This window comes from Physeter macrocephalus, chromosome 2, assembly GCF_002837175.3.
Source record: "Physeter macrocephalus isolate SW-GA chromosome 2, ASM283717v5, whole genome shotgun sequence".
Classification (NCBI taxonomy): domain Eukaryota; kingdom Metazoa; phylum Chordata; class Mammalia; order Artiodactyla; family Physeteridae; genus Physeter; species Physeter macrocephalus.
Window position 1 is genome coordinate 104,487,415 of NC_041215.1, and position 13,114 is coordinate 104,500,528.

At 40.8% G+C, this 13,114-nt stretch overlaps 1 pseudogene; it reads left to right on the forward strand.

The window, feature by feature from the left end:
• LOC129391468 (aldehyde oxidase 4-like) overlaps positions 1–9,823 on the forward strand; it is a 34,024-nt pseudogene extending 24,201 nt beyond the window's left edge.
• The last annotated feature ends 3,291 nt before the right edge of the window (positions 9,824–13,114 follow it).

Below are 13,114 nucleotides of genomic sequence, written 5' to 3' on the forward strand. Positions count from 1 at the left end.
CGGCCTCTCCCGTTGCGGAGCACAGGCTCCGGACGCGCAGGCTCAGCGGCCATGGCTCACGGGCCCAGCCGCTCCGCGGCATGTGGGATCCTCCCGACCGGGGCACAAACCTGTGTCCCCCGCATCGGCAGGCGGACTCTCAACCACTGCGCCACCAGGGAAGCCCAGTTTTATGTAATTTTGGTTGACCAAAAACAATTCAAAGTGTACAAGTTAATTCCAAATACTAAAAAGTGTTTGGAAAAAAAAATCTACTTTTAGGCCAGGAATGAACAATTTCAAAAAGCTTTACAAACTTCATACTAGTTTATTTTAAATCCTGGGTTAGATACTATTTATGTTGCGCTATATGCATGGCCAATATTCCACCATTTTGACTCACAAAAACAGCAATTCCATACGATTCAACCTATTACTATTTTCCTGGAGACAAAATCTGTAGAACGATAGATATTTTTGTCACACTCACTCTGAGTCCCCACGTTCAGCCACTTGTTAGTCCCTTTATTGTGTGTAATGTTGTCTCAAAGTCCAAATCTCTTCTTAACTCTGTGGACAGTTACCTTAGGGGTAAAAATATCCACCACCACTTCTGCAGCACTTCCTATGTGTCAGATACTGTGCGTACCTGTCACATATTTATGCTTTTTTTTTTTTTTTTTTTTTTTTTTTTCGTACGCGGGCCTCTCACTGCTGTGGCCCCTCCCGTTGCGGAAGCACAGGCTCCGGACGCGCAGGCTCAGCGGCCATGGGTCACGGGCCCAGCCGCTCCGCGGCACGTGGGATCCTCCCAGACCGGGGCACGAACCCGTATCCCCTGCATCCACAGGCGGACTCTCAACCACTGCGCCACCAGGGAAGCCCCACATATTTAAATCTAACAAACCTTTTTGGGATGGGTTTTATTTTCCTAATTTAACAAATTCAACGCAGCTAGTATGTGTTAAAATGGGAACTAGAACCCAGGTCTCCTTGACTCCGTGTATAAACCAAACCATAGGTCTCCAAACTGCCACAGACCCTTAGGCTATGTCTGCACATGAAAAGGGCAAACAAGAATGATAAATTGTCTGAGAGTTGCAGGAACTGACAGTGAATTCAGGCCAAAAAAACACTACTTTGGGTCGGCATGAAATATCCTGAAAATTAAGGCAAAATGTTCTGGGACTTTATTCCTCCAATACTTCAGAATAGCTCCTAAAACATCCAAATAAACTCAGGTTTTCAGTCTATTTATATTTGTATACAGGAAAACTTTTTTAAAATTTTTAAATTTTATTATACAGCAGGTTCTTTTTTTTTTTTTTTTTTTTTTTTTTTTACACATATTAGTGTATACATGTCAATCCCAATCTCCCAATTCATCCCACCACCATCCCCACCCCCGGCTTTCCCCCCTTGGTGTCCATACGTTTGTTCTCTACATGTGTGTCTCTATTTCTTCCTTGCAAACTGTGTGTGGGAAATCTTAAAGGCAGTTTGTCCTCCCAGGACGTCATTAAAGATACACATGTATCACCCTTATGATGAAGAGCCAGCTTTTTGGCTTTCTAATTACCACCTTATAACTTTACTCCATTTACCTCACTTCAAGTAGGAAGCCTTAGCTGGCTGACCCACCCTCCTCTAACCCCTTTGTCTTCTCCAGAGACTTGAGTGACACCATTTACAAGGCCCTATCAGGAGCATGGTTGCACACTCCCTGTATTTTCTCTGATCCTTCAGTGATGCAATAGCTTGTACTCTGTCCCACCCCATTACAGAGTCCTTGAGGGCAAGGATGAGCTCTATTACTTCTTCCATAGCTCCTGGAGGGCCTGGGCAGTTCCGGGTACTCGGGTTGGCGTTTAAAGAATCGACCAATGAATTTGTTATAAATTGTATTACTTCCTAAGGAATCAACTGTTTGTCAAATGAAAGGATCAGGAAAATGTTGCATGGACTAAGAAGAGAAGTCTTTTGCAAATAGACAGGAAAAAGTAAGTACCTGATATTCTAATTCAGTTGGGATTGACTGAAGAAAACCCACAACAATCCAAATTTATTCAAGCTTTCTATGCTTTTCAGTGAGTAAAGTATAAAGTAAGTGAACTCAGGGCATAAGCAACCTTTAAAAGCCCCCCAAATTAGCAAGCCCATGACGTTCAGGAGGCCAGTCACCACAGAAGGCTGTTTTCATTCAGAAGCATTACAACTTTCTGTGCCTTAATCTGGGTTTACCCCCACTCCCACCCCCCAACTAGCACTGCAGGGGATGAAAGCAGTGATGCATCTTCATACTCATGGCAAATAAACTTCTGTCTGTGATACCTGAGACCCAGCACAGAAGCTTAAAACCCAATTCCTGATGCCAAAAGAGGAAGCCCAGGGCCCAGCAAATCTGCCAGGGAAAGCATCAGGGTCCTCTGAGGGTGGGAAGAATTCCACCAGAGCTGCCCTGTGGCTCTGGCGCCTGCATTTTATATCCAGAATGTCAGAGGTGTAGGCTCTGACTCTTGTCGTCTCACACTTAGAGACTCCTATACATCTCTCAGCATCTCTAAAGTTCCATTTGTATTTTGTTTTGTTTTGTTGAGATATGTACCAAACTGTACAGTGAAGACGAATTCCAGCCCTTGGATCCAACCCAGGAACCTCTATTGCCTCCTGAACTGATCGTAAGATACTTGACTTTTGTTGTCTTATAACATGATGTGGTATAAGCCTTTTTGTATTACACTACGAGACTACTGAGCTTTAGATATTAAAAGTTGGAAGTGTGTCCTACACGATAACCCATTTATAGAAACATGTTCAGCTCCACTGTGAATGATATAAAACAGACAGCTTAGGAGAGTGGTGCTGCCAGGACCACAGAGGTGCTTTGATCTACCCCCTCCATTGAAGATCCTGAGCTCAGAGAGTGTAGGTGACTTAACCAAGGTCACACAGCTACACTGTGAGATGTGTCACAGGCATTTTGTAAAACTAGTAAAGTAAAAATCAGATGATACTTATTATAATGGAATTTCATTATTCCTACTATGAACCTCTGTGATCTCAACTCAGTGTGTAGGAAGAGAGAATAATACAAATAGTGTGGTTGGCCCATCATTCTATTCCATGACAATACTCTGGAGACAGCATGAGATGAGGGATATGATTCTACCCGCTTCTCAGAATGTCTCAGTCCCTATGTTACCAGCCAGGGTTCTTGGCCTCCTTAATCAACAGAATTGATCAGAAGCCAGACAAGGAATTCAGGCAAGGCTTTATTGGGGCCCCTGCTGCAGCAGAGGGGAGCGAGAACAAACAACAGGTTCCCTTGCTTGCTCGCTCCCTGAGGGGGGGGCGAGCTTGTTCCTTTTATGGGGTCAGGGTAGGGGCGTGGCCAGGGTTCGGCTCGGTTGGGGAGGGGTGTGGCTTAGGTGGTTTGCCCACCCATTAGGTGGCGTTGTGTGCAGGGGGCATGCACAGCACCCTGCTTTAGCTCCCAGCTCTTCAAAAGAGGCAGTTGGGTTTTTGGTCTCTTTGAATCTTTTGTCCAGAATTTGCCCCAGCTGTACATGCACACAGTTATTTTTAGTCCCATATAGTTTCCTTGTATTTTGTTGCTCAAGGAGAGGTTTGTCCAGGTGCAGGCATTGCAGCACTGCAGCAAAGGGTCCCAGGTCCCAGCCTGTCTCACCTACACACCCCTCAGAGCGTGAGAACTTGGACACACCTAGTATTTAAAGATTATATATAGATATGAATATGTAGATAAGACATATATTTTAATATATTTATATATGTTATATGTTAATATATAAATATATTAATATGTATTTTATATATATATACAGAGTTGTAAAAATATTCATTTACACTCTACCAGGTGAATGATTTAAGGGATTTTTTTTTTTTTTTTTTTTTTTTTTTGCGGTACGCAGGCCTCTCACTGTTGTGGCCTCACGGGCCCAGCCGCTCCGCGGCACGTGGGATCCTCCCGGACCGGGGCACGAACCCGTGTCCCCTGCATTGGCAGGCGGACTCGCAACCACTGCGCCACCAGGGAAGCCCTAAGGGATTTTTTTTCAAGGATAATTTTGCATATAAGCAATTTCTGTCCTACCAAAACATCTAATCCCCAAAGGAGAGGCCCCCCTGAGCCACTGTTAGGGCAGAACTAGAACAAGAAGTCTGGCCCTTTCATTCCAAGCTAAGACAACTTCACTCGACCATATGCTGCATCCACTCAGTGCACTCACTTCACAAATATGGAGTTTGCTCTATTCTATATGCAGCTCTTGATGGACAGACACCTATTATGATGTTTATTCAATGATGCTAACACGATCTTATCAATCTAGGTAGTTTCAAACAAGACCACCCTTTCCTGATACCTAGAAGTTAGATTGCCTCAGAAAGCTAAAATGACGAGCAGGCCACTTGGACACCCAGAGGAGTGGATATATTCATGCCATGTAGCTCAACAGCCTTACTTGAAAGCCTGTTGGCTTTGCTTCCCTGTAGAGAATGGTAGAAGATCCAAACAAAAGAAGGCTAATGTTCAAGGGGAGAGGACAACCTGGATTATCCCTATAAACTTGAACGATCTTCTGGAGCTGAAAACCAATTTCCCCAAAGTCCCCCTCGTCATGGGGGAACACTGCAGAGGGTAGGTGGTTTTTAGGCATGTATTTTAGTCTAGATTAGATAACCCAAACATCTGTGTCTCTTTTTAAACTCTTCATAAATGAGATTCATTTTTATTAGTGGATACCTGTGATCCTTTAGAATGTTTTGCTGTTTTCTTTTGCAAATGAGATGCCTTGTAATTTTCACTCTGAATTATCTGCCAGCAACATATATTAGCACCCATTGTCTTTCTTTTCTGATTGCTTTAAATGCTTTTCTCCTTTTAAGGATCCAGCATTAAATTCAAAGATGAATTCCATCCAGTTTTTATATCTCCAGTTGGGCTTCCAGAACTATATTTTGTGGACAGCACAGATGATGGTATGCATCTTTTTTTTTTTTTTCAAATAAGAGGTAACCATTGGCTGTTCGTGGGCTGTTAATAATCAATTACATGCACTGGGCTAATATGAGAACTTCATAGAATATCTGACCTCATTTATTCATTCAAAAATATTTATTGAGCACCTATATGTGTCTTCTATGAGCTTTTTCAAACTGACCCACTCAGCTGTGTCACTATGTGCTACACTGTCACACAAGCCATAATGATGGGAAGATGGCACATAGCTCAGCCATGTATGGAGAGATTGACCAAAAAAGAAGACTTAAGACATTGGCTGGCCAGTAGGAAACGTTCTTGCCTGATATTACTCCCTGATTCACAAATTTGCTTGAGGCTTATCCTATACACATACATATTCACCAAAAAGAGAAAAGATATGGGCCACAAGATTAGAAAATTTAACTGTAAACAACAACCTTATTTATTTTTACACTCTTTTCAGAATTTACCAAGTGCTTTCACATTTCTTGTTTCTTTTGATCCTCACGACAACCCTGGAAGGTAGACATAGCAGGTAGCCTTGGAATCTCCATTCTCCCAGAGAAGATGTAGAATCAAAGGGCTTAAGTAACTTCCCAACTTCACACAGCTAACACATGGTCAAGTGAGGTCTAGATCCTAAGTCTTCTTATGCCTAGTCAAGTATTCCTTCCTCGTCATGCACTCAGTAAGGCTGTCTGAGACACATATCCCACTGTCTACTACCCAAAGTCACCATGTGAATGGAGGTTACAGAAGCTAAAAATCCTACATCTGAGTAAATCTCAAATAAGTAAACAGAAATCAAATGGAGAATTATTTGCTTTCCCCTCTGATCTGCCAATCTCAGTCTGCCCATTCTTTTTATTTTTGCCTGTTGGAAAGTCAGTATCACTGGACCCACAGGAAGAGGTGGAGCAAGGGGAGGCCAGGCTGAACAGGGGAGGGCTGGAAGGAAGGGACTCGGTTAGGGTGGGGTAGGGGTGGAGGGACTGGGCAGGTAGAGCCTGCGGAACTAGATCAGTATTTCTCTACCTTTTAATTATTGCCTCTCTAAGGAGTGACAGACATTTTTCCTCTAATCATCCCTCCATGAAGTTTTAACACCACAGATAGACCATATATCTGTATGCGTATCAGGGTTTTATACATAAAAAGAGTAAGACTTTTTTCACCACCTCGGGGTCAGTATTGCCCCCATTGATGATGCATGAACTAGATGACATCACTACTCAAAGCACTCCCTGTAAGCACACGGGCAAATGAAACGGACCCAAGGTTCAGACAGCTGTCTGTTCTTGTTCTGATAAGGAAACAATAGGAAGACATGACTATGGAAAAAGGGCAAATGGGTAATGCAGATTTGCAGGTCAACTCCCATTTGGGTGTAATGATCTTTTAAAAGTCTTATAGGACCTTGGCTGAAAATTTCACATTTGATCAATTTATTCAGGAAAGCACTAAATTGGGAATAAACAATGTAATGAATTTCAGATATCTGTGGTTGAGTTGTCCTAAAATGTAAGGCATATATAACTGTATACATGACTGAGAAAAATATTAAGCACCAAGCCTGGTACTTAATATTTGAGAATAAAGCAAATTGCCAAAAATATCTTTATCTTTGTTTTCTGTCTTTCTAAGTTAATATGAAAAGAGAAGATATAGTTGAAAGTGTTTCCAAGCAGCCCATTCATCTTGTTACCAACCACTTTAAGTTTATATTCCACGACCTTACTTTCAGGGGTAACAATAGGTGTAGGATACAGCCTGGCTCAGTTGAATGATGCCTTACATTTTATTGTTTCTGACCAACCAAAGGAGAAGACAAAGACCTACCATGCTCTCCTGAAGCACCTGAGAACACTTGCTGGAGCCCAGATTAGGAGCATGGTATATTCTCTAGTGTTATATGAAATAAGCCATATTTATACACAGGCATACAGTTCTGTTCAGGCTAGCAAACATTAGTTTGAAGAAGAATCTCAAGTTAATGTCAAACAAGTCTCTACAAAATGGGTATGAGTGTGTGTGTATGTGCCCAAAGTGAGAGGTATCACACTGTGTGTACGTGTGTGTCCAAAGTGAGAAGTGGCGTATTGTATCACCAGATTATGGTACTGGAGTCTGACTGTGCCTAAGTTCTAATCCCAGCCTGTCATCTATGAGTGGCATGATCTTGGAAAAGCCACTTGACCTCTTTAAGCCACTGTTTCTTCATTTTAAGAATTAAGGTTCAACTAAATGGACCGTCTCTAAGACCGTGTGCAGCTCTCACAGTCTATGAAATATGTCTTAGCCAAGGTATAGTAACTAAGAACCTACATTTCCTAAATACTCTTTTTTTTGCTAGTTCTCCTTTTAGACCTTTGCACTGAGGTCAGTTTCCAAACATGTGTATCTTGGGTGTCTAACTTGGACATGCCCCAGTTTTCTAACTTGTTGAGCTTTCCTCATTATTTAAGATTTAAGAGTAATTGGTGGGAACTCCTATCCATTCCACGCAGGGTGGATAGTTCAGCAGGATTTGGTGGAGGGCATTTCTCCTGATTGTCTCTGGCCCTGTTTCTGTCAATTCTCGGAATCGATCATATGTTTTCCCCTTCTGCATCTTCGGTCCCTTTTTCTGCACCACATTGTTCCTTTTGACATAGCCTTACCCCCTTAACTCCCCTCAAAGGTCCTAGTTCAAGGCTGTGTCAAAGCAGCTTTATTGACAGTTTGTGACAACAAAAAGAATTGCGTTGCATAGCAGCACAGCACACATCTGAATGTGAATCTACATATCCCGGGTCTTTAGAGTTTCCTCAGGCTCCAATCTCCACTCTCTCCCGTGTTATTGGACACTCATGCTAGGGTCAGCTCTCAAAGAAATTTTTCTCCTCATTGCACATGGAAAACCAATATTTTCTCAAGCAATAAGTTTAAACTGGGGTCAGGGGGGTGGGAATCTTGCCCAATGTGTGATCTAACTACATTTAGCTGCCCCCAAAGTTTGCCAGATCTTTCTATGAAGCAAAGAAGGGAATTTTAAAAACTTACACAAGATCTCTATATACATAATTCCCTATTTGTCAAATAACTAAGTGTAGCTTTAAAAATGCCATCTTTTCTTTTTTATTTAGACTTTAGGACATGTGGTGAGCAGGCCTAAATCTTCTGACCTAAATCTCATTTTAGCAGCAGGAAATGTTACCATCAGATATCTAAAGGTAAGAGACCAAGCTTTCAGCCTTTTATTTTATAATCATCACATCACTTATGTAGCTCCTTCTACAAACTAGGAACTAGGAACCCAAATATATCTAACTTAGACTCACCAAATATGTATAGGCTATATCTACATTACCTCAAACATAAGGATGAAACCGAGATCAATCATCCTGTTCTCCAGATCTTCTCTATCTTGTAGACCAGATAAGTTACTGCACCTGAAAATTTTTCTGAACTATTTGGCCACATTTAGGCACAGTCCAAGTTTTAGTATCAAAGCAGTTAAAGGAAAATTTAATGAGATGTATATATGTGATTTTAAAGTCTTATGGCATATTTCATTTTGGAGCTTCATAAAGGTGAACATTTTCCTTATAGTACTTTTCATTTTAAACAAAATCAAGTTTGTGGGGCATATTACTCATTACTTCTCTCTTTAGTCAAAGATAACTTGAGCTTTGTCAAGGGAAAATGATTTAAACTTAAAGAAATAAAGACAAATGCATATTACTCATGGGTCTATTGATATAAGATACCCTCTCTTTGATTAAAATCAAATTTTAAAAATTATGGTGGATCAAAAAAGAGAGTATGGGGCTTCCGTGGTGGCGCAGTGGTTGAGAGTCTGCCTGCCGATGCAGGGGATGCAGGTTCGTGCCACGGTCCGGGAGGATCCCACATGCCGCGGAGCGGCTGGGCCCGTGAGCCGTGGCCGCTGAGCCTGCACATCCGGAGCCTGTGCTCCGCAACGGGAGAGGCCACGGCGGTGAGAAGCCCGCGTACCGCAAAAAAAAAAAAAAAAAAAAAAGAGTATGCACAATGTTTAAGGGGGAAAAAAGCCATATATCAGGCATCCCACCTCTGCCATTCATCCCATATCTAGCTCTTTGGACAGGTCGCCTAACCTCTCTGGACTCTGGGCCTCAGTTTTCTGGTTTGTGAAATACACTGTAATCATTGTACCCATTTCCTATTTGTGAATCTACATTGTACTAGGTTGTTTCCAAATAGCTTTAAAGTTCTTTGAAGCCAAAATGTTGTGTGGTGTATAATGGGCGATTAGAACCAGAAAAGACTTATCAGCGTGTCGGGTCCAACCCTGCCATTCTGCAAGAGGAACCAGAAGCCCCAGAGTTTCCATAACCTGACCCAGCCTGAGAGCGGGACAGAGAACCCACATCTCTGGCTCCCAGTTGCACTCTCTCTTTCCACCAGATGAATTACGTCTGTCCCTTGTGGAACATTCTCCAATTTGATAAATTCATCCTAATCAAGGTCATTTTCTCTAATAGAAGGAGAACGGCAGATTCCTTTAGACAGTCATTTCCTCAGGAAATCACCTGAAGCCAGCCTCAAGTAGGAAGAGGTTGTATTATCTGTGTATATTCCACACTCTACTCAGGTAAGGGCTCCCTAACCTGCCGCCCACCACAGGGAAGCCCAGCTCGCCCTGAGCGGTGGGTTGCAGACACGCTTCCAAGGGAGAGGCGTCCTCTCCATATCCAACCAGCTGCTGCAGAAAGCCCTCTGGGACTGCTCATAGGAAGGGGTGCATTCTCAGGTGACCATCGGATTTGCTTTCATATCAGGGCCATGGTATGACCTCGTGGGCCGTAGGCACTTTGCTTCGTGAGTCCCTTCCTCCGTGAAAGATAAAATAAAGTAAAAAATATAAATGACTGTGTCAGTATAAGGATAAATATAATCCAGGCTGCCTTAAGTGTTATATATGCATTATTATTATACCCACTTTTTTCTTTTGATTTTAAAAGAAATGAAAACATTTCCATGAGCCTTATCTCTCTGCCTAAAGGGTACATTAGCCCTGCAAAAGGAGAGCCCTTTGTCGGAAGAGTTGAATTTGGGGTTTCAGACAAAGATGCAACTTAGCCAAGATTGAGTAAAACTATGGTCAACATCATCTACAGCAAGTTTCTGGTAAACTGAAAGTTTGTTACCATAAAGATACTTCCTAGTCAACCAATATTTATTAACCAAATATTTTAAATACAATTATTTATTTATTAACTACCTACCACTCTACATGCCAGGCACAGTGCTAAACTCCGAAGACTAACAAGGATTTAAAAGACACAGCGTCCGGTCTTCAAAGGTCTCTACATCTAAGAGGAAGGGCTTGAAATAGGAAAAAACTAATCATTTCAGACAGGAAATGAGTAGACAAAAAGCTGGAGTCGTTCTGGTGACGGGGAGAGCCCCACCCGGGTGTTGTTAAAGGTGAGGGTAGGCAGTTGAGATCAGCATAGATCAGTGGAGAGATGGCAGAAAATTTAAGCACTGCAAAAAAGTACAAAGAAAATAAAAATCACCCAAAACCCCACCTCCTTCAAGATATAATGATTCTTTTGTTGCAGTTTCTATAATAAGATTAATGCACAAATTAATCTAAAATAATCTAAGTAGATATTATCTTCAAAATTCCACTTTTAATTAACGTGAAAAATAAGTAAATGTTTCCAGTACTGTGTCCTAAGACAACTAAAGATGTCCTTAAAGAGCTTAAAGAAGATAAAATATTCCAAAAGGTTAATTGGCCTTCCTCCTGTCATTCTCATTATTTCTAGCATTTGGATGGTAAGTTTTTGAAGTTCTTCTAACTAGTGCTTTTACAGTAATTTTTATCCACCCATCATATTCATTGTCAACAATTAGAACTTAGTGCAAGTTTTTTCTCAGATACTAAAATAAGTAAAATAAATGCTTTCAAAGCATTTATATAGAAACTTTCATTCGTGAAAAATGTTGCAAATATCATCAATAATTCAGTCATTTACCAGTCATTACCTGTGTAGTGTATGTGCCAGATGTGGTATAGTTGCTGGAGATATATAGCAGTGAACAAGACAAAGTCCCAGATTTTAGTAGTTTTTCTCATCCAAGCTATTTGAGGTAAATCAACATTCCCAGGCCATGACATTAAAAATAATAAAAACAAACAATCCAATTTAAAAATGGGAAGAGGATTTGAATTGACACTTTTCCAAAGAAAACATATAGATGGCCAATAAGCGTCTGAAAAGATGCTCAACATCACTAATCACAATGCACATCAAAACCACAATGAACTATCACCTCACATGTTAGAATGACTATTATCAGAAAGACAAGAAATAACATGGGTGGAGAAAAGGAAACCCTTATATACTGTTTGGTCGGAATATAAACTGGTGCAGCCACTTTGGAAAACAGTATAGTGGTTCCTCGAAAAAATAAAAATAGAACTACCATATGATCCAACAGTTCCACTTCTGGGTATTTATCCAAAGAAGATGAAAACACTAACTCAAAAGACATAAGAAAACCCATGTTGATTGCTGCATTATTTACGATAGCCAAGATAATGGAAGCAACCTAAGTGTCCATTGATGGTTGAATGTATAAAGGAAATATATATGGATAATGGAATATTATTCAGCCATAATAAAAGAAGGAAATCTTGCCATTTGTGAAAGAAGATGAAAACACTAACTCAAAAGACATAAGAAAACCCATGTTGATTGCTGCATTATTTACGATAGCCAAGATAATGGAAGCAACCTAAGTGTCCATTGATGGTTGAATGTATAAAGGAAATATATATGGATAATGGAATATTATTCAGCCATAATAAAAGAAGGAAATCTTGCCATTTGTGGCAACATGGTTGGACCTTGAAGGCATTATGCTAAGTATGATGCAGAGAAAAACAGATACTGTATCGTCTCACTTACATGTGGAATCTAAAACAAAACCAAACCAAAACTGAGCTCATACATACAGAGAACAGATTGGTGGTTTCATAAGCGGGGTGGGGTGGGGTGGAAGATGGAGTGCAAAATGGGTGGCAGGCGTTAAACAAATACACACTTCCAGGTATAAAATAAATGTTACAGGGATGTAGTGTAGAGCGTGGTGACTCTACTTAATAATACTGTACTATATTTTTGAAAGTTGCTGAAAAACTAGATCTTAAAACTTCTCATCACAGGAAAAGAAATTTAGTAACAATGCGTGGTGACAGATATTAACTAGACTTATTGTGGTGATCATTTCACAATATATACAAATATCACATCATTACATTATATGCCTGAAATTAACATAATGTTATATGTCAGTTACATCGCAATTAAAAATTAAAATTTTAAAAGTAATATTTAAAAAGGAGGACTTGGTAGGAAAATTTGGGAACCACTGCATCAGATTCTAAAGAAAGCTAGTGAGATATTTGAGGATATTTTGTGTAGACTTCAAAGATGGATACAGATTGCCCTCCATCTCTTCTTGCTCTATTAGATTAGTGTCTGTCTCTGCTTCTTCTGTGAAATGTTTACACTCTTTCCTACTAGGCAATGGGACAACTGAATGCTGAGTGACGCTTGCCGAGTGGTCCTGGATGAGATTTACGTCCCACCAGCAGCTGAGGGTGGCCTGGTAGAATATAGGCAAGCCTTCATCATCAGCTTACACTTCAAATTCTACCTCAAAGTGAGGCAAGGACTGAATAAAATGGTAACTGACTTCTCTGGGTCTCTGGGTGCCTTGGCGTTCTGGGCATGAGTCTGCACACGAAGGACCTCCCCAGACTAGTTTTGATGATACACAGAGAGTGTCGAGTGTGGGTCATAAAGGGTGACACTTCCCGGCCTCGAACGGCTTTCTCCTGGCTCTTCTTGTCTCTCTCCTTCCCTCGCCCTCCTTCACTCCTGAGCTGAGAAGGGGACAGCCTTGTTACTCTATTTGCCTTATAATTTGTTTGACAAATGCTAATATGCAATATCAAATTGGTTTATAGTAGTGAAGAGCCTTCAGTAAGTAAATTATAATATCTTTTTCTATTTCAAAGAAAATTTTCTTATTAAAATAAGACTTACTTTAATATTTTGAAAATATAAATAAGACAAAAAGGAAGAGAAA